The following is a 19,895-nucleotide window of genomic DNA, read 5'->3' as shown; positions in this document are numbered from 1 at the left end:
CGTTCGTGATTTTTCGGGTTTTTTTGGCGTGGGCGCCCAGACGCAGCTGGTGGTAAACGTCGAAGCCCTGTTCGTCAGGGAAAGCCCGGAGCCCCGATGTCTGTGGTGCTGTAGATGCGCTGCCAATGGCCGGTGAGGAGCAGCAAGAGCTTGACTGGCTGGCACTTTCGGTGTGGGAGCAATCGTCCAACGTTCGTGATTTTTCGGGTTTTTTTGGCGTGGGCGACCAGGTGCAGATGGTGGTAAACGTCGAAGCCCTGTTCGTGAGGGAAAGCCCGGAGCCCCAGTGTCTGTGGTGCTGTAGATGCGCTGCCAATGGCCGGTGAGGAGTAGGAAGAGCTTGACTGGCTGGCACTTTCGGTGTGGGAGCAATCGTCCAACGTTCGTGATTTTTCTTGTGTTTTTTTCCAATGGGCGCCCAGCTGCAGGTGGTGGTAAACGTCGAAGCCCTGTTCGTCAGGGAAAGCCCGGAGCCCCGATGTCTGTGGTGCTGTAGATGCAGTGCCAATGGCCGGGGAGCAGCAGCAAGAGCTTGACTGGCTGGCACTTTCGGTGTGGGAGCAATCGTCCGATCTTCATGATTTTTCGGGGTTTTTTTGGAGTGGGCGCCCAGGTGCAGCTGGTGGTAAACGTCGAAGCCCTGTTCGTCAGGGAAAGCCCGGAGCCCCGATGTCTGTGGTGCTGTAGATGCGCTGCCAATGGCCGCTGAGGAGCAGCAGGAGCTTGACTGGCTGGCACTTCTTGTGTGGGAGCAATCGTCCGACGTTCGTGATTTTTCGGGTTTTTTTGGAGTGGGCGCCCAGGTGCAGCTGGTGGTAAACGTCGAAGCCCTGTTCGTCAGGGAAAGCCCGGAGCCCCGATGTCTGTGGCGCTGTAGATGCGCTGCCAATGGCCGGTGAGGAGCAGCAAGAGCTTGACTGGCTGGCACTTTCGGTGTGGGAGCAATCATCCAACGTTCGTGATTTTTCTTGGGTTTTTTTCCAATGGGCGCCCAGGTGCAGGTGGTGGTAAACGTCGAAGCCCTGTTCGTCAGGGAAAGCCCGGAGCCCCGATGTCTGTGGTGCTGTAGATGCGCAGCTAATGGCCGGGGAGCAGCAGCAAGAGCTTGACTGGCTGGCACTTTCGGTGTGGGAGCAATCGTCCGACGTTCGTGACTTTTTGGGGTTTTTTTCAGTGGGCCCCCCAGGTGCAGCTGGTGGTAAACGTCGAAGCCCTGTTCGTCAGGGAAAGCCCGGAGCCCCGATGTCTGTGGTGCTGTAGATGCGCTGCCAATGGCCGGTGAGGAGCAGCAAGAGCTTGACTGGCTGGCATTTTCGGTGTGGGAGCAATCGTCCGACGTTCGTGATTTTCTTGGGTTTTTTTCCAATGGGCGCCCAGGTGCAGCTGGTGGTAAACGTCGAAGCCCTGTTCGTCAGGGAAAGCCCGGAGCCCCGATGTCTGTGGTGCTGTAGATGCGCTGCCAATGGCCGGGGAGGAGCAGCAAGAGCTTGACTGGCTGGCACTTTCGGTGTGGGAGCAATCGTCCAACGTTCGTGATTTTTCGGGTTTTTTTGGAGTGGGTGCCCAGGTGCAGCTGGTGGTAAACGTCGAAGCCCTGTTCGTCAGGGAAAGCCCGGAGCCCCGATGTCTGTGGTGCTGTAGATGCGCTGCCAATGGCCGGTGAGGAGCAGCAGGAGCTTGACTGGCTGGCACTTTTTGTGTGGGAGCAATCGTCCGACGTTCGCGATTTTTCGGGTTTTTTTGGCGTGGGCGAACAGGTGCAGATGGTGGTAAACGTCGAAGCCCTGTTCGTCAGGGAAAGCCCAGAGCCCCGATGTCTGTGGTGCTGTAGATGCGCTGCCAATGGCCGGTGATGAGCAGCAAGAGCTTGACTGGCTGGCACTTTCGGTGTGGGAGCAATCGTCCAACGTTCGTGATTTTTCTTGGGTTTTTTTCCAATGGGCGCCCAGGTGCAGGTGGTGGTAAACGTCGAAGCCCTGTTCGTCAGGGAAAGCCCGGAGCCCCGATGTCTGTGGTGCTGTAGATGCACTGCCAATGGCCGGGGAGCAGCAGCAAGAGCTTGACTGGCTGGCACTTTCGGTGTGGGAGCAATCGTCCGATCTTCATGATTTTTCGGGGTTTTTTTGGAGTGGGCGCCCAGGTGCAGCTGGTGGTAAACGTCGAAGCCCTGTTCGTCAGGGAAAGCCCGGAGCCCCGATGTCTGTGGTGCTGTAGATGCGCTGCCAATGGCCGGTGAGGAGCAGCAGGAGCTTGACTGGCTTGCACTTTCGGAGTGGGAGCAATCGACCGACGTTCGTGATTTCTCGGGATTTTTTGGAGTGGGCGACCAGGTGCAGCTGGTGGTAAACGTCGAAGCCCTGTTCGTCAGGGAAAGCCCGGAGCCCCGATGTCTGTGGTGCTGTAGATGCGCTGCCAATGGCCGGTGATGAGCAGCAAGTGCTTGACTGGCTGGCACTTCCGGTGTGGGAGCAATCGTCCGACGTTCGTGATTTTTCGTGTTTTTTTTTAGTGAGCGCTCAGGCGCAGCTGGTGGTAAATGTCGAAGCACTGTTCGTCAGGGAAAGCCCAGTGCCCCGATGTCTGTGGCGCTGTAGATGCGCTGCCAATGGCCGGGGAGCAGCAGCAAGAGCTTGACTGGCTGGCACGTTCGGTGTGGGAGCAATCGTCCGACATTCGTGATTTTTCGGGGTTTTTTTGGAGTGGGCGCCCAGGTGCAGCTGGTGGTAAACGTCGAAGTCCTGTTCGTCAGGGAAAGCCCGGAGCCCCAGTGTCTGTGGTGCTGTAGATGCGCTGCCAGTGGCCGGTGATGAGGAGCAAGAGCTTGAGTTGCTGGCACTTTCGGTGTGGGAGCAATCGTCCAACGTTCGTGATTTTCTTGGGTTTCTTTCCGATGGGCGCCCAGGTGCAGCTGGTGGTAAACGTCGAAGCCCTGTTCGTCAGGGAAAGCCCGGAGCCCCGATGTCTGTGGTGCTGTAGATGCGCTGCCAATGGCTGCTGAGGAGCAGCAGGAGCTTGACTGGCTGGCACTTCTTGTGTGGGAGCAATCGTCCGACGTTCGTGATTTTTCGGGTTTTTTTGGAGTGGGCGCCCAGGTGCAGCTGGTGGTAAATGTCGAAGCCCTGTTCGTCAGGGAAAGCCCGGAGCCCCGATGTCTGTGGTGCTGTAGATGCGCTGCCAATGGCCGGTGAGGAGCAGCAAGAGCTTGACTGGCTGGCACTTTCGGTGTGGGAGCAATCATCCAACGTTCGTGATTTTTCTTGGGTTTTTTTCCAATGTGCGCCCAGGTGCAGGTGGTTGTAAACGTCGAAGCCCTGTTCGTCAGGGAAAGCCCGGAGCCCCGATGTCTGTGGTGCTGTAGATGCGCAGCTAATGGCCGGGGAGCAGCAGCAAGAGCTTGACTGGCTGGCACGTTCGGTGTGGGAGCAATCGTTCGACGTTCGTGACTTTTTGGGGTTTTTTTGGAGTGGGCGCCCAGGTGCAGCTGGTGGTAAACGTCGAAGCCCTGTTCGTCAGGGAAAGCCCGGAGCCCCGATGTCTGTGGTGCTGTAGATGCGCTGCCAACGGCCGGTGAGGAGCAGCAGGAGCTTGACTGGCTTGCACTTTCGGAGTGGGAGCAATCGACCGACGTTCGTGATTTTTCGGGATTTTTTGGAGTGGGCGACCAGGTGCAGCTGGTGGTAAACGTCGAAGCCCTGTTCGTCAGGGAAAGCCCGGAGCCCCGATGTCTGTGGTGCTGTAGATGCGCTGCCAATGGCCGGTGATGAGCAGCAGGTGCTTGACTGGCTGGCACTTTCGGTGTGGAAGCAATCGTCCGACGTTCGTGATTTTTCGGTTTTTTTTTTAGTGAGCGCTCAGGCGCAGCTGGTGGTAAATGTCGAAGCACTGTTCGTCAGGGAAAGCCCGGAGCCCCGATGTCTGTGGCGCTGTAGATGCGCTGCCAATGGCCGGGGAGCAGCAGCAAGAGCTTGACTGGCTGGCACGTTCGGTGTGGGAGCAATCGTCCGACATTCGTGATTTTTCGGGGTTTTTTTGGAGTGGGCGCCCAGGTGCAGCTGGTGGTAAACGTCGAATTCCTGTTCGTCAGGGAAAGCCCGGAGCCCCAGTGTCTGTGGTGCTGTAGATGCGCTGCCAGTGGCCGGTGATGAGGAGCAAGAGCTTGAGTTGCTGGCACTTTCGGTGTGGGAGCAATCGTCCAACGTTCGTGATTTTCTTGGGTTTTTTTCCAATGGGCGCCCAGGTGCAGGTGGTGGTAAACGTCGAAGCCCTGTTCGTCAGGGAAATCCCGGAGCCCCGATGTCTGTGGTGCTGTAGATGCGCTGCCAATGGCCGGGGAGGAGCAGCAAGAGCTTGACTGGCTGGCTTTTTTTTGTGGGAGCAATCGTCCGACGTTCGTGATTTTTCGGGTTTTTTTGGCGTGGGCGCCCAGACGCAGCTGGTGGTAAACGTCGAAGCCCTGTTCGTCAGGGAAAGCCCGGAGCCCCGATGTCTGTGGTGCTGTAGATGCGCTGCCAATGGCCGGTGAGGAGCAGCAAGAGCTTGACTGGCTGGCACTTTCGGTGTGGGAGCAATCGTCCAACGTTCGTGATTTTTCGGGTTTTTTTGGCGTGGGCGACCAGGTGCAGATGGTGGTAAACGTCGAAGCCCTGTTCGTGAGGGAAAGCCCGGAGCCCCAGTGTCTGTGGTGCTGTAGATGCGCTGCCAATGGCCGGTGAGGAGTAGGAAGAGCTTGACTGGCTGGCACTTTCGGTGTGGGAGCAATCGTCCAACGTTCGTGATTTTTCTTGTGTTTTTTTCCAATGGGCGCCCAGCTGCAGGTGGTGGTAAACGTCGAAGCCCTGTTCGTCAGGGAAAGCCCGGAGCCCCGATGTCTGTGGTGCTGTAGATGCAGTGCCAATGGCCGGGGAGCAGCAGCAAGAGCTTGACTGGCTGGCACTTTCGGTGTGGGAGCAATCGTCCGATCTTCATGATTTTTCGGGGTTTTTTTGGAGTGGGCGCCCAGGTGCAGCTGGTGGTAAACGTCGAAGCCCTGTTCGTCAGGGAAAGCCCGGAGCCCCGATGTCTGTGGTGCTGTAGATGCGCTGCCAATGGCCGCTGAGGAGCAGCAGGAGCTTGACTGGCTGGCACTTCTTGTGTGGGAGCAATCGTCCGACGTTCGTGATTTTTCGGGTTTTTTTGGAGTGGGCGCCCAGGTGCAGCTGGTGGTAAACGTCGAAGCCCTGTTCGTCAGGGAAAGCCCGGAGCCCCGATGTCTGTGGTGGTGTAGATGCGCTGCCAATGGCCGGTGAGGAGCAGCAAGAGCTTGACTGGCTGGCACTTTCGGTGTGGGAGCAATCATCCAACGTTCGTGATTTTTCTTGGGTTTTTTTCCAATGGGCGCCCAGGTGCAGGTGGTGGTAAACGTCGAAGCCCTGTTCGTCAGGGAAAGCCCGGAGCCCCGATGTCTGTGGTGCTGTAGATGCGCAGCTAATGGCCGGGGAGCAGCAGCAAGAGCTTGACTGGCTGGCACGTTCGGTGTGGGAGCAATCGTCCGACGTTCGTGACTTTTTGGGGTTTTTTTCAGTGGGCCCCCCAGGTGCAGCTGGTGGTAAACGTCGAAGCCCTGTTCGTCAGGGAAAGCCCGGAGCCCCGATGTCTGTGGTGCTGTAGATGCGCTGCCAATGGCCGGTGAGGAGCAGCAAGAGCTTGACTGGCTGGCATTTTCGGTGTGGGAGCAATCGTCCGACGTTCGTGATTTTCTTGGGTTTTTTTCCAATGGGCGCCCAGGTGCAGCTGGTGGTAAACGTCGAAGCCCTGTTCGTCAGGGAAAGCCCGGAGCCCCGATGTCTGTGGTGCTGTAGATGCGCTGCCAATGGCCGGGGAGGAGCAGCAAGAGCTTGACTGGCTGGCACTTTCGGTGTGGGAGCAATCGTCCAACGTTCGTGATTTTTCGGGTTTTTTTGGAGTGGGTGCCCAGGTGCAGCTGGTGGTAAACGTCGAAGCCCTGTTCGTCAGGGAAAGCCCGGAGCCCCGATGTCTGTGGTGCTGTAGATGCGCTGCCAATGGCCGGTGAGGAGCAGCAGGAGCTTGACTGGCTGGCACTTTTTGTGTGGGAGCAATCGTCCGACGTTCGCGATTTTTCGGGTTTTTTTGGCGTGGGCGAACAGGTGCAGATGGTGGTAAACGTCGAAGCCCTGTTCGTCAGGGAAAGCCCAGAGCCCCGATGTCTGTGGTGCTGTAGATGCGCTGCCAATGGCCGGTGATGAGCAGCAAGAGCTTGACTGGCTGGCACTTTCGGTGTGGGAGCAATCGTCCAACGTTCGTGATTTTTCTTGGGTTTTTTTCCAATGGGCGCCCAGGTGCAGGTGGTGGTAAACGTCGAAGCCCTGTTCGTCAGGGAAAGCCCGGAGCCCCGATGTCTGTGGTGCTGTAGATGCACTGCCAATGGCCGGGGAGCAGCAGCAAGAGCTTGACTGGCTGGCACTTTCGGTGTGGGAGCAATCGTCCGATCTTCATGATTTTTCGGGGTTTTTTTGGAGTGGGCGCCCAGGTGCAGCTGGTGGTAAACGTCGAAGCCCTGTTCGTCAGGGAAAGCCCGGAGCCCCGATGTCTGTGGTGCTGTAGATGCGCTGCCAATGGCCGGTGAGGAGCAGCAGGAGCTTGACTGGCTTGCACTTTCGGAGTGGGAGCAATCGACCGACGTTCGTGATTTCTCGGGATTTTTTGGAGTGGGCGACCAGGTGCAGCTGGTGGTAAACGTCGAAGCCCTGTTCGTCAGGGAAAGCCCGGAGCCCCGATGTCTGTGGTGCTGTAGATGCGCTGCCAATGGCCGGTGATGAGCAGCAAGTGCTTGACTGGCTGGCACTTCCGGTGTGGGAGCAATCGTCCGACGTTCGTGATTTTTCGTGTTTTTTTTTAGTGAGCGCTCAGGCGCAGCTGGTGGTAAATGTCGAAGCACTGTTCGTCAGGGAAAGCCCAGTGCCCCGATGTCTGTGGCGCTGTAGATGCGCTGCCAATGGCCGGGGAGCAGCAGCAAGAGCTTGACTGGCTGGCACGTTCGGTGTGGGAGCAATCGTCCGACATTCGTGATTTTTCGGGGTTTTTTTGGAGTGGGCGCCCAGGTGCAGCTGGTGGTAAACGTCGAAGTCCTGTTCGTCAGGGAAAGCCCGGAGCCCCAGTGTCTGTGGTGCTGTAGATGCGCTGCCAGTGGCCGGTGATGAGGAGCAAGAGCTTGAGTTGCTGGCACTTTCGGTGTGGGAGCAATCGTCCAACGTTCGTGATTTTCTTGGGTTTCTTTCCGATGGGCGCCCAGGTGCAGCTGGTGGTAAACGTCGAAGCCCTGTTCGTCAGGGAAAGCCCGGAGCCCCGATGTCTGTGGTGCTGTAGATGCGCTGCCAATGGCTGCTGAGGAGCAGCAGGAGCTTGACTGGCTGGCACTTCTTGTGTGGGAGCAATCGTCCGACGTTCGTGATTTTTCGGGTTTTTTTGGAGTGGGCGCCCAGGTGCAGCTGGTGGTAAATGTCGAAGCCCTGTTCGTCAGGGAAAGCCCGGAGCCCCGATGTCTGTGGTGCTGTAGATGCGCTGCCAATGGCCGGTGAGGAGCAGCAAGAGCTTGACTGGCTGGCACTTTCGGTGTGGGAGCAATCATCCAACGTTCGTGATTTTTCTTGGGTTTTTTTCCAATGTGCGCCCAGGTGCAGGTGGTTGTAAACGTCGAAGCCCTGTTCGTCAGGGAAAGCCCGGAGCCCCGATGTCTGTGGTGCTGTAGATGCGCAGCTAATGGCCGGGGAGCAGCAGCAAGAGCTTGACTGGCTGGCACGTTCGGTGTGGGAGCAATCGTCCGACGTTCGTGACTTTTTGGGGTTTTTTTGGAGTGGGCGCCCAGGTGCAGCTGGTGGTAAACGTCGAAGCCCTGTTCGTCAGGGAAAGCCCGGAGCCCCGATGTCTGTGGTGCTGTAGATGCGCTGCCAACGGCCGGTGAGGAGCAGCAGGAGCTTGACTGGCTTGCACTTTCGGAGTGGGAGCAATCGACCGACGTTCGTGATTTTTCGGGATTTTTTGGAGTGGGCGACCAGGTGCAGCTGGTGGTAAACGTCGAAGCCCTGTTCGTCAGGGAAAGCCCGGAGCCCCGATGTCTGTGGTGCTGTAGATGCGCTGCCAATGGCCGGTGATGAGCAGCAGGTGCTTGACTGGCTGGCACTTTCGGTGTGGAAGCAATCGTCCGACGTTCGTGATTTTTCGGGTTTTTTTTTAGTGAGCGCTCAGGCGCAGCTGGTGGTAAATGTCGAAGCACTGTTCGTCAGGGAAAGCCCGGAGCCCCGATGTCTGTGGCGCTGTAGATGCGCTGCCAATGGCCGGGGAGCAGCAGCAAGAGCTTGACTGGCTGGCACGTTCGGTGTGGGAGCAATCGTCCGACATTCGTGATTTTTCGGGGTTTTTTTGGAGTGGGCGCCCAGGTGCAGCTGGTGGTAAACGTCGAATTCCTGTTCGTCAGGGAAAGCCCGGAGCCCCAGTGTCTGTGGTGCTGTAGATGCGCTGCCAGTGGACGGTGATGAGGAGCAAGAGCTTGAGTTGCTGGCACTTTCGGTGTGGGAGCAATCGTCCAACGTTCGTGATTTTCTTGGGTTTTTTTCCAATGGGCGCCCAGGTGCAGGTGGTGGTAAACGTCGAAGCCCTGTTCGTCAGGGAAAGCCCGGAGCCCCGATGTCTGTGGTGCTGTAGATGCGCTGCCAATGGCCGGGGAGGAGCAGCAAGAGCTTGACTGGCTGGCTTTTTTTTGTGGGAGCAATCGTCCGACGTTCGTGATTTTTCGGGTTTTTTTGGCGTGGGCGCCCAGACGCAGCTGGTGGTAAACGTCGAAGCCCTGTTCGTCAGGGAAAGCCCGGAGCCCCGATGTCTGTGGTGCTGTAGATGCGCTGCCAATGGCCGGTGAGGAGCAGCAAGAGCTTGACTGGCTGGCACTTTCGGTGTGGGAGCAATCGTCCAACGTTCGTGATTTTTCGGGTTTTTTTGGCGTGGGCGACCAGGTGCAGATGGTGGTAAACGTCGAAGCCCTGTTCGTGAGGGAAAGCCCGGAGCCCCAGTGTCTGTGGTGCTGTAGATGCGCTGCCAATGGCCGGTGAGGAGTAGGAAGAGCTTGACTGGCTGGCACTTTCGGTGTGGGAGCAATCGTCCAACGTTCGTGATTTTTCTTGTGTTTTTTTCCAATGGGCGCCCAGCTGCAGGTGGTGGTAAACGTCGAAGCCCTGTTCGTCAGGGAAAGCCCGGAGCCCCGATGTCTGTGGTGCTGTAGATGCAGTGCCAATGGCCGGGGAGCAGCAGCAAGAGCTTGACTGGCTGGCACTTTCGGTGTGGGAGCAATCGTCCGATCTTCATGATTTTTCGGGGTTTTTTTGGAGTGGGCGCCCAGGTGCAGCTGGTGGTAAACGTCGAAGCCCTGTTCGTCAGGGAAAGCCCGGAGCCCCGATGTCTGTGGTGCTGTAGATGCGCTGCCAATGGCCGCTGAGGAGCAGCAGGAGCTTGACTGGCTGGCACTTCTTGTGTGGGAGCAATCGTCCGACGTTCGTGATTTTTCGGGTTTTTTTGGAGTGGGCGCCCAGGTGCAGCTGGTGGTAAACGTCGAAGCCCTGTTCGTCAGGGAAAGCCCGGAGCCCCGATGTCTGTGGTGCTGTAGATGCGCTGCCAATGGCCGGTGAGGAGCAGGAAGAGCTTGACTGGCTGGCACTTTCGGTGTGGGGGCAATCATCCAACGTTCGTGATTTTTCTTGGGTTTTTTTCCAATGGGCGCCCAGGTGCAGGTGGTGGTAAACGTCGAAGCCCTGTTCGTCAGGGAAAGCCCGGAGCCCCGATGTCTGTGGTGCTGTAGATGCGCAGCTAATGGCCGGGGAGCAGCAGCAAGAGCTTGACTGGCTGGCACGTTCGGTGTGGGAGCAATCGTCCGACGTTCGTGACTTTTTGGGGTTTTTTTCAGTGGGCCCCCCAGGTGCAGCTGGTGGTAAACGTCGAAGCCCTGTTCGTCAGGGAAAGCCCGGAGCCCCGATGTCTGTGGTGCTGTAGATGCGCTGCCAATGGCCGGTGAGGAGCAGCAAGAGCTTGACTGGCTGGCATTTTCGGTGTGGGAGCAATCGTCCGACGTTCGTGATTTTCTTGGGTTTTTTTCCAATGGGCGCCCAGGTGCAGCTGGTGGTAAACGTCGAAGCCCTGTTCGTCAGGGAAAGCCCGGAGCCCCGATGTCTGTGGTGCTGTAGATGCGCTGCCAATGGCCGGGGAGGAGCAGCAAGAGCTTGACTGGCTGGCACTTTCGGTGTGGGAGCAATCGTCCAACGTTCGTGATTTTTCGGGTTTTTTTGGAGTGGGTGCCCAGGTGCAGCTGGTGGTAAACGTCGAAGCCCTGTTCGTCAGGGAAAGCCCGGAGCCCCGATGTCTGTGGTGCTGTAGATGCGCTGCCAATGGCCGGTGAGGAGCAGCAGGAGCTTGACTGGCTGGCACTTTTTGTGTGGGAGCAATCGTCCGACGTTCGCGATTTTTCGGGTTTTTTTGGCGTGGGCGAACAGGTGCAGATGGTGGTAAACGTCGAAGCCCTGTTCGTCAGGGAAAGCCCAGAGCCCCGATGTCTGTGGTGCTGTAGATGCGCTGCCAATGGCCGGTGATGAGCAGCAAGAGCTTGACTGGCTGGCACTTTCGGTGTGGGAGCAATCGTCCAACGTTCGTGATTTTTCTTGGGTTTTTTTCCAATGGGCGCCCAGGTGCAGGTGGTGGTAAACGTCGAAGCCCTGTTCGTCAGGGAAAGCCCGGAGCCCCGATGTCTGTGGTGCTGTAGATGCACTGCCAATGGCCGGGGAGCAGCAGCAAGAGCTTGACTGGCTGGCACTTTCGGTGTGGGAGCAATCGTCCGATCTTCATGATTTTTCGGGGTTTTTTTGGAGTGGGCGCCCAGGTGCAGCTGGTGGTAAACGTCGAAGCCCTGTTCGTCAGGGAAAGCCCGGAGCCCCGATGTCTGTGGTGCTGTAGATGCGCTGCCAATGGCCGGTGAGGAGCAGCAGGAGCTTGACTGGCTTGCACTTTCGGAGTGGGAGCAATCGACCGACGTTCGTGATTTCTCGGGATTTTTTGGAGTGGGCGACCAGGTGCAGCTGGTGGTAAACGTCGAAGCCCTGTTCGTCAGGGAAAGCCCGGAGCCCCGATGTCTGTGGTGCTGTAGATGCGCTGCCAATGGCCGGTGATGAGCAGCAAGTGCTTGACTGGCTGGCACGTTCGGTGTGGGAGCAATCGTCCGACATTCGTGATTTTTCGGGGTTTTTTTGGAGTGGGCGCCCAGGTGCAGCTGGTGGTAAACGTCGAAGTCCTGTTCGTCAGGGAAAGCCCGGAGCCCCAGTGTCTGTGGTGCTGTAGATGCGCTGCCAGTGGCCGGTGATGAGGAGCAAGAGCTTGAGTTGCTGGCACTTTCGGTGTGGGAGCAATCGTCCAACGTTCGTGATTTTCTTGGGTTTCTTTCCGATGGGCGCCCAGGTGCAGCTGGTGGTAAACGTCGAAGCCCTGTTCGTCAGGGAAAGCCCGGAGCCCCGATGTCTGTGGTGCTGTAGATGCGCTGCCAATGGCTGCTGAGGAGCAGCAGGAGCTTGACTGGCTGGCACTTCTTGTGTGGGAGCAATCGTCCGACGTTCGTGATTTTTCGGGTTTTTTTGGAGTGGGCGCCCAGGTGCAGCTGGTGGTAAATGTCGAAGCCCTGTTCGTCAGGGAAAGCCCGGAGCCCCGATGTCTGTGGTGCTGTAGATGCGCTGCCAATGGCCGGTGAGGAGCAGCAAGAGCTTGACTGGCTGGCACTTTCGGTGTGGGAGCAATCGTCCAACGTTTGTGATTTTTCTTGGGTTTTTTTCCAATGGGCGCCCAGGTGCAGGTGGTGGTAAACGTCGAAGCCCTGTTCGTCAGGGAAAGCCCGGAGCCCCGATGTCTGTGGTGCTGTAGATGCGCTGCCAATGGCCGGGGAGCAGCAGCAAGAGCTTGACTGGCTGGCACTTTTTGTGTGGGAGCAATCGTCCGATCTTCGTGATTTTTCGGGGTTTTTTTGGAGTGGGCGCCCAGGTGCAGCTGGTGGTAAACGTCGAAGCCCTGTTCGTCAGGGAAAGCCCGGAGCCCCGATGTCTGTGGTGCTGTAGATGCGCTGCCAACGGCCGGTGAGGAGCAGCAGGAGCTTGACTGGCTTGCACTTTCGGTGTGGGAGCAATCGACCGACGTTCGTGATTTTTCGGGATTTTTTGGAGTGGGCGACCAGGTGCAGCTGGTGGTAAACGTCGAAGCCCTGTTCGTCAGGGAAAGCCCGGAGCCCCGATGTCTGTGGTGCTGTAGATGCGCTGCCAATGGCCGGTGGGGAGCAGCAACAGCTTGACTGGCTGGCACTTTCGGTGTGGGAGCAATCGTCCGACGTTCGTGATTTTTCGGGTTTTTTTTTAGCGAGCGCTCAGGCGCAGCTGGTGGTAAATGTCGAAGCACTGTTCGTCAGGGAAAGCCCAGTGCCCCGATGTCTGTGGCGCTGTAGATGCGCTGCCAATGGCCGGGGAGCAGCAGCAAGAGCTTGACTGGCTGGCACGTTCGGTGTGGGAGCAATCGTCCGACATTCGTGATTTTTCGGGGTTTTTTTGGAGTGGGCGCCCAGGTGCAGCTGGTGGTAAACGTCGAAGTCCTGTTCGTCAGGGAAAGCCCGGAGCCCCAGTGTCTGTGGTGCTGTAGATGCGCTGCCAGTGGCCGGTGATGAGGAGCAAGAGCTTGAGTTGCTGGCACTTTCGGTGTGGGAGCAATCGTCCAACGTTCGTGATTTTCTTGGATTTCTTTCCAATGGGCGCCCAGGTGCAGATGGTGGTAAAAGTCGAAGCCCTGTTCGTCAGGGAAAGCCCGGAGCCCCGATGTCTGTGGTGCTGTAGATACGCTGCCAATGGCCGGTGATGAGCAGCAAGTGCTTGACTGGCTGGCACTTTCGGTGTGGGAGCAATCGTCCGACGTTCGTGATTTTTCGGGTTTTTTTTTAGTGAGCGCTCAGGCGCAGCTGGTGGTAAATGTCGAAGCACTGTTCGTCAGGGAAAGCCCAGTGCCCCGATGTCTGTGGCGCTGTAGATGCGCTGCCAATGGCCGGGGAGCAGCAGCAAGAGCTTGACTGGCTGGCACGTTCGGTGTGGGATCAATCGTCCGACATTCGTGATTTTTCGGGGTTTTTTTGGAGTGGGCGCCCAGGTGCAGCTGGTGGTAAACGTCGAATTCCTGTTCGTCAGGGAAAGCCCGGAGCCCCAGTGTCTGTGGTGCTGTAGATGCGCTGCCAGTGGCCGGTGATGAGGAGCAAGAGCTTGAGTTGCTGGCACTTTCGATGTGGGAGCAATCGTCCAACGTTCGTGATTTTCTTGGGTTTCTTTCCAATGGGCGCCCAGGTGCAGCTGGTGGTAAACGTCGAAGCCCTGTTCGTCAGGGAAAGCCCGGAGCCCCGATGTCTGTGGTGCTGTAGATGCGCTGGCAATGGCCGGGGAGGAGCAGCAAGAGCTTGACTGGCTGGCACTTTTTTTGTGGGAGCAATCGTCCGACGTTCGTGACTTTTCGGGTTTTTTTGGCGTGGGCGACCAGGTGCAGATGGTGGTAAACGTCGAAGCCCTGTTCGTCAGGGAAAGCCCGGAGCCCCGATGTCTGTGGTGCTGTAGATGCGCTGCCAATGGCCGGTGAGGAGCAGCAAGAGCTTCACTGGCTGGCACTTTCGGTGTGGGAGCAATCGTCCAACGTTCGTGATTTTTCTTGGGTTTTTTTCCAATGGGCGCCCAGGTGCAGGTGGTGGTAAACATCGAAGCCCTGTTCGTCAGGGAAAGCCCGGAGCCCCGATGTCTGTGGTGCTGTAGATGCGCTGCCAATGGCCGGGGAGCAGCAGCAAGAGCTTGACTGGCTGGCACTTTTTGTGTGGGAGCAATCGTCCGATCTTCGTGATTTTTCGGGGTTTTTTTGGAGTGGGCGCCCAGGTGCAGCTGGTGGTAAACGTCGAAGCCCTGTTCGTCAGGGAAAGCCCGGAGCCCCGATGTCTGTGGTGCTGTAGATGCGCTGCCAACGGCCGGTGAGGAGCAGCAGGAGCTTGACTGGCTTGCACTTTCGGTGTGGGAGCAATCGACCGACGTTCGTGACTTTTCGGGTTTTTTTGGCGTGGGCGACCAGGTGCAGATGGTGGTAAACGTCGAAGCCCTGTTCGTCAGGGAAAGCCCGGAGCCCCGATGTCTGTGGTGCTGTAGATGCGCTGCCAATGGCCGGTGAGGAGCAGCAAGAGCTTCACTGGCTGGCACTTTCGGTGTGGGAGCAATCGTCCAACGTTCGTGATTTTTCTTGGGTTTTTTTCCAATGGGCGCCCAGGTGCAGGTGGTGGTAAACATCGAAGCCCTGTTCGTCAGGGAAAGCCCGGAGCCCCGATGTCTGTGGTGCTGTAGATGCGCTGCCAATGGCCGGGGAGCAGCAGCAAGAGCTTGACTGGCTGGCACTTTTTGTGTGGGAGCAATCGTCCGATCTTCGTGATTTTTCGGGGTTTTTTTGGAGTGGGCGCCCAGGTGCAGCTGGTGGTAAACGTCGAAGCCCTGTTCGTCAGGGAAAGCCCGGAGCCCCGATGTCTGTGGTGCTGTAGATGCGCTGCCAACGGCCGGTGAGGAGCAGCAGGAGCTTGACTGGCTTGCACTTTCGGTGTGGGAGCAATCGACCGACGTTCGTGATTTTTCGGGATTTTTTGGAGTGGGCGACCAGGTGCAGCTGGTGGTAAACGTCGAAGCCCTGTTCGTCAGGGAAAGCCCGGAGCCCCGATGTCTGTGGTGCTGTAGATGCGCTGCCAATGGCCGGTGGGGAGCAGCAACAGCTTGACTGGCTGGCACTTTCGGTGTGGGAGCAATCGTCCGACGTTCGTGATTTTTCGGGTTTTTTTTTAGCGAGCGCTCAGGCGCAGCTGGTGGTAAATGTCGAAGCACTGTTCGTCAGGGAAAGCCCAGTGCCCCGATGTCTGTGGCGCTGTAGATGCGCTGCCAATGGCCGGGGAGCAGCAGCAAGAGCTTGACTGGCTGGCACGTTCGGTGTGGGAGCAATCGTCCGACATTCGTGATTTTTCGGGGTTTTTTTGGAGTGGGCGCCCAGGTGCAGCTGGTGGTAAACGTCGAAGTCCTGTTCGTCAGGGAAAGCCCGGAGCCCCAGTGTCTGTGGTGCTGTAGATGCGCTGCCAGTGGCCGGTGATGAGGAGCAAGAGCTTGAGTTGCTGGCACTTTCGGTGTGGGAGCAATCGTCCAACGTTCGTGATTTTCTTGGATTTCTTTCCAATGGGCGCCCAGGTGCAGATGGTGGTAAAAGTCGAAGCCCTGTTCGTCAGGGAAAGCCCGGAGCCCCGATGTCTGTGGTGCTGTAGATACGCTGCCAATGGCCGGTGATGAGCAGCAAGTGCTTGACTGGCTGGCACTTTCGGTGTGGGAGCAATCGTCCGACGTTCGTGATTTTTCGGGTTTTTTTTTAGTGAGCGCTCAGGCGCAGCTGGTGGTAAATGTCGAAGCACTGTTCGTCAGGGAAAGCCCAGTGCCCCGATGTCTGTGGCGCTGTAGATGCGCTGCCAATGGCCGGGGAGCAGCAGCAAGAGCTTGACTGGCTGGCACGTTCGGTGTGGGATCAATCGTCCGACATTCGTGATTTTTCGGGGTTTTTTTGGAGTGGGCGCCCAGGTGCAGCTGGTGGTAAACGTCGAATTCCTGTTCGTCAGGGAAAGCCCGGAGCCCCAGTGTCTGTGGTGCTGTAGATGCGCTGCCAGTGGCCGGTGATGAGGAGCAAGAGCTTGAGTTGCTGGCACTTTCGATGTGGGAGCAATCGTCCAACGTTCGTGATTTTCTTGGGTTTCTTTCCAATGGGCGCCCAGGTGCAGCTGGTGGTAAACGTCGAAGCCCTGTTCGTCAGGGAAAGCCCGGAGCCCCGATGTCTGTGGTGCTGTAGATGCGCTGGCAATGGCCGGGGAGGAGCAGCAAGAGCTTGACTGGCTGGCACTTTTTTTGTGGGAGCAATCGTCCGACGTTCGTGACTTTTCGGGTTTTTTTGGCGTGGGCGACCAGGTGCAGATGGTGGTAAACGTCGAAGCCCTGTTCGTCAGGGAAAGCCCGGAGCCCCGATGTCTGTGGTGCTGTAGATGCGCTGCCAATGGCCGGTGAGGAGCAGCAAGAGCTTCACTGGCTGGCACTTTCGGTGTGGGAGCAATCGTCCAACGTTCGTGATTTTTCTTGGGTTTTTTTCCAATGGGCGCCCAGGTGCAGGTGGTGGTAAACATCGAAGCCCTGTTCGTCAGGGAAAGCCCGGAGCCCCGATGTCTGTGGTGCTGTAGATGCACTGCCAATGGCCGGGGAGCAGCAGCAAGAGCTTGACTGGCTGGCACTTTTTGTGTGGGAGCAATCGTCCGACGTTCGTGATTTTTCGGGTTTTTTTTTAGTGAGAGCCCAGACGCAGCTGGTGGTAAACGTCGAAGCCCTGTTCGTCAGGGAAAGCCCAGAGCCCCGATGTCTGTGGCGCTGTAGATGCGCTGCCAATGGCCGGGGAGGAGCAGCAAGAGCTTGACTGGCTGGCACTTTCGGTGTGGGAGCAATCGTCCATCGTTCGTGATTTTTCCTGGTTTTTTTTCCAATGGGCGCCCAGGTGCAGGTGGTGGTAAATGTCGAAGCCCTGTTCGTCAGGGAAAGCCCGGAGCCCCGATGTCTGTGGTGCTGTAGATGCGCTGCCAATGGCCGCTGAGGAGCAGCAGGAGCTTGACTGGCTGACACTTCTTGTGTGGCAGCAATCGTCAGACGTTCGTGATTTTTCAGGTTTTTTTGGAGTGGGCGCCCAGGTGCAGCTGGTGGTAAACGTCGAAGCCCTGTTCGTCAGGGAAAGCCCGGAGCCCCGATGTCTGTGGTGCTGTAGATGCGCTGCCAATGGCCGGTGATGAGCAGCAAGAGCTTGACTGGCTGGCACTTTTTGTGTGGGAGCAATCGTCCGACGTTCGTGATTTTTTGGGGTTTTTTTTAGTGGGCGCCCAGACGCAGCTGGTGGTAAACGTCGAAGCCCTGTTCGTCAGGGAAAGCCCGGAGCCCCGATGTCTGTGGTGCTGTAGATGCGCTGCCAATGGCCGGGGAGCAGCAGCAAGAGCTTGACTGGCTGGCACTTTCGGTGTGGGAGCAATCGTCCGACATTCGTGATTTTTCGGGGTTTTTTTGGAGTGGGCGCCCAGGTGCAGCTGGTGGTAAACGTCGAAGCCCTGTTCGTCAGGGAAAGCCCGGAGCCCCGATGTCCGTGGTGCTGTAGATGCGCTGCCAATGGCTGCTGAGGAGCAGCAGGAGCTTGACTGGCTGGCACTTTTGGTGTGGGAGCAATCGTTCGACGTTCGTGATTTTTCGGGTTTTTCTGGAGTGGGCGCCCAGGTGCAGCTGGTGGTAAACGTCGAAGCCCTGTTCGTCAGGGAAAGCCCGGAGCCCCGATGTCTGTGGTGCTGTAGATGCGCTGCCAACGGCCGGGGAGGAGCAGCAGGAGCTTGACTGGCTTGCACTTTCGGAGTGGGAGCAATCGACCGACGTTCGTGATTTTTCGGGATTTTTTGGAGTGGGCGACCAGGTGCAGCTGGTGGTAAACGTCGAAGCCCTGTTCGTCAGGGAAAGCCCGGAGCCCCGATGTCTGTGGTGCTGTAGATGCGCTGCCAATGGCCGGTGATGAGCAGCAGGTGCTTGACTGGCTGGCACTTTCGGTGTGGAAGCAATCGTCCGACGTTCGTGATTTTTCGGGTTTTTTTTTAGTGAGCGCTCAGGCGCAGCTGGTGGTAAATGTCGAAGCACTGTTCGTCAGGGAAAGCCCGGAGCCCCGATGTCTGTGGCGCTGTAGATGCGCTGCCAATGGCCGGGGAGCAGCAGCAAGAGCTTGACTGGCTGGCACGTTCGGTGTGGGAGCAATCGTCCGACATTCGTGATTTTTCGGGGTTTTTTTGGAGTGGGCGCCCAGGTGCAGCTGGTGGTAAACGTCGAATTCCTGTTCGTCAGGGAAAGCCCGGAGCCCCAGTGTCTGTGGTGCTGTAGATGCGCTGCCAGTGGCCGGTCATGAGGAGCAAGAGCTTGAGTTGCTGGCACTTTCGGTGTGGGAGCAATCGTCCAACGTTCGTGATTTTCTTGGGTTTTTTTCCAATGGGCGCCCAGGTGCAGGTGGTGGTAAACGTCGAAGCCCTGTTCGTCAGGGAAATCCCGGAGCCCCGATGTCTGTGGTGCTGTAGATGCGCTGCCAATGGCCGGTGATGAGCAGCAAGAGCTTGACTGGCTGGCACTTTCGGTGTGGGAGCAATCGTCCAACGTTTGTGATTTTTCTTGGGTTTTTTTCCAATGGGCGCCCAGGTGCAGGTGGTGGTAAACGTCGAAGCCCTGTTCGTCAGGGAAAGCCCGGAGCCCCGATGTCTGTGGTGCTGTAGATGCGCTGCCAATGGCCGGGGAGCAGCAGCAAGAGCTTGACTGGCTGGCACTTTTTGTGTGGGAGCAATCGTCCGATCTTCGTGATTTTTCGGGGTTTTTTTGGAGTGGGCGCCCAGGTGCAGCTGGTGGTAAACGTCGAAGCCCTGTTCGTCAGGGAAAGCCCGGAGCCCCGATGTCTGTGGTGCTGTAGATGCGCTGCCAACGGCCGGTGAGGAGCAGCAGGAGCTTGACTGGCTTGCACTTTCGGTGTGGGAGCAATCGACCGACGTTCGTGATTTTTCGGGATTTTTTGGAGTGGGCGACCAGGTGCAGCTGGTGGTAAACGTCGAAGCCCTGTTCGTCAGGGAAAGCCCGGAGCCCCGATGTCTGTGGTGCTGTAGATGCGCTGCCAATGGCCGGTGGGGAGCAGCAAGAGCTTGACTGGCTGGCACTTTCGGTGTGGGAGCAATCGTCCGACGTTCGTGATTTTTCGGGTTTTTTTTTAGCGAGCGCTCAGGCGCAGCTGGTGGTAAATGTCGAAGCACTGTTCGTCAGGGAAAGCCCAGTGCCCCGATGTCTGTGGCGCTGTAGATGCGCTGCCAATGGCCGGGGAGCAGCAGCAAGAGCTTGACTGGCTGGCACGTTCGGTGTGGGAGCAATCGTCCGACATTCGTGATTTTTCGGGGTTTTTTTGGAGTGGGCGCCCAGGTGCAGCTGGTGGTAAACGTCGAAGTCCTGTTCGTCAGGGAAAGCCCGGAGCCCCAGTGTCTGTGGTGCTGTAGATGCGCTGCCAGTGGCCGGTGATGAGGAGCAAGAGCTTGAGTTGCTGGCACTTTCGGTGTGGGAGCAATCGTCCAACGTTCGTGATTTTCTTGGATTTCTTTCCAATGGGCGCCCAGGTGCAGATGGTGGTAAACGTCGAAGCCCTGTTCGTCAGGGAAAGCCCGGAGCCCCGATGTCTGTGGTGCTGTAGATACGCTGCCAATGGCCGGTGATGAGCAGCAAGTGCTTGACTGGCTGGCACTTTCGGTGTGGGAGCAATCGTCCGACGTTGGTGATTTTTCGGTTTTTTTTTTAGTGAGCGCTCAGGCGCAGCTGGTGGTAAATGTCGAAGCACTGTTCGTCAGGGAAAGCCCAGTGCCCCGATGTCTGTGGCGCTGTAGATGCGCTGCCAATGGCCGGGGAGCAGCAGCAAGAGCTTGACTGGCTGGCACGTTCGGTGTGGGATCAATCGTCCGACATTCGTGATTTTTCGGGGTTTTTTTGGAGTGGGCGCCCAGGTGCAGCTGGTGGTAAACGTCGAATTCCTGTTCGTCAGGGAAACCCCGGAGCCCCAGTGTCTGTGGTGCTGTAGATGCGCTGCCAGTGGCCGGTGATGAGGAGCAAGAGCTTGAGTTGCTGGCACTTTCGATGTGGGAGCAATCGTCCAACGTTCGTGATTTTCTTGGGTTTCTTTCCAATGGGCGCCCAGGTGCAGCTGGTGGTAAACGT

This window comes from Chlamydotis macqueenii, chromosome W (genome assembly GCF_036417535.1).
Source record: "Chlamydotis macqueenii isolate bChlMac1 chromosome W, bChlMac1.mat, whole genome shotgun sequence".
NCBI lineage: Eukaryota > Metazoa > Chordata > Aves > Otidiformes > Otididae > Chlamydotis > Chlamydotis macqueenii.
The sequence above is the reverse complement of the archived record's forward strand: the minus strand, read 5'-3'. Positions refer to the sequence as shown.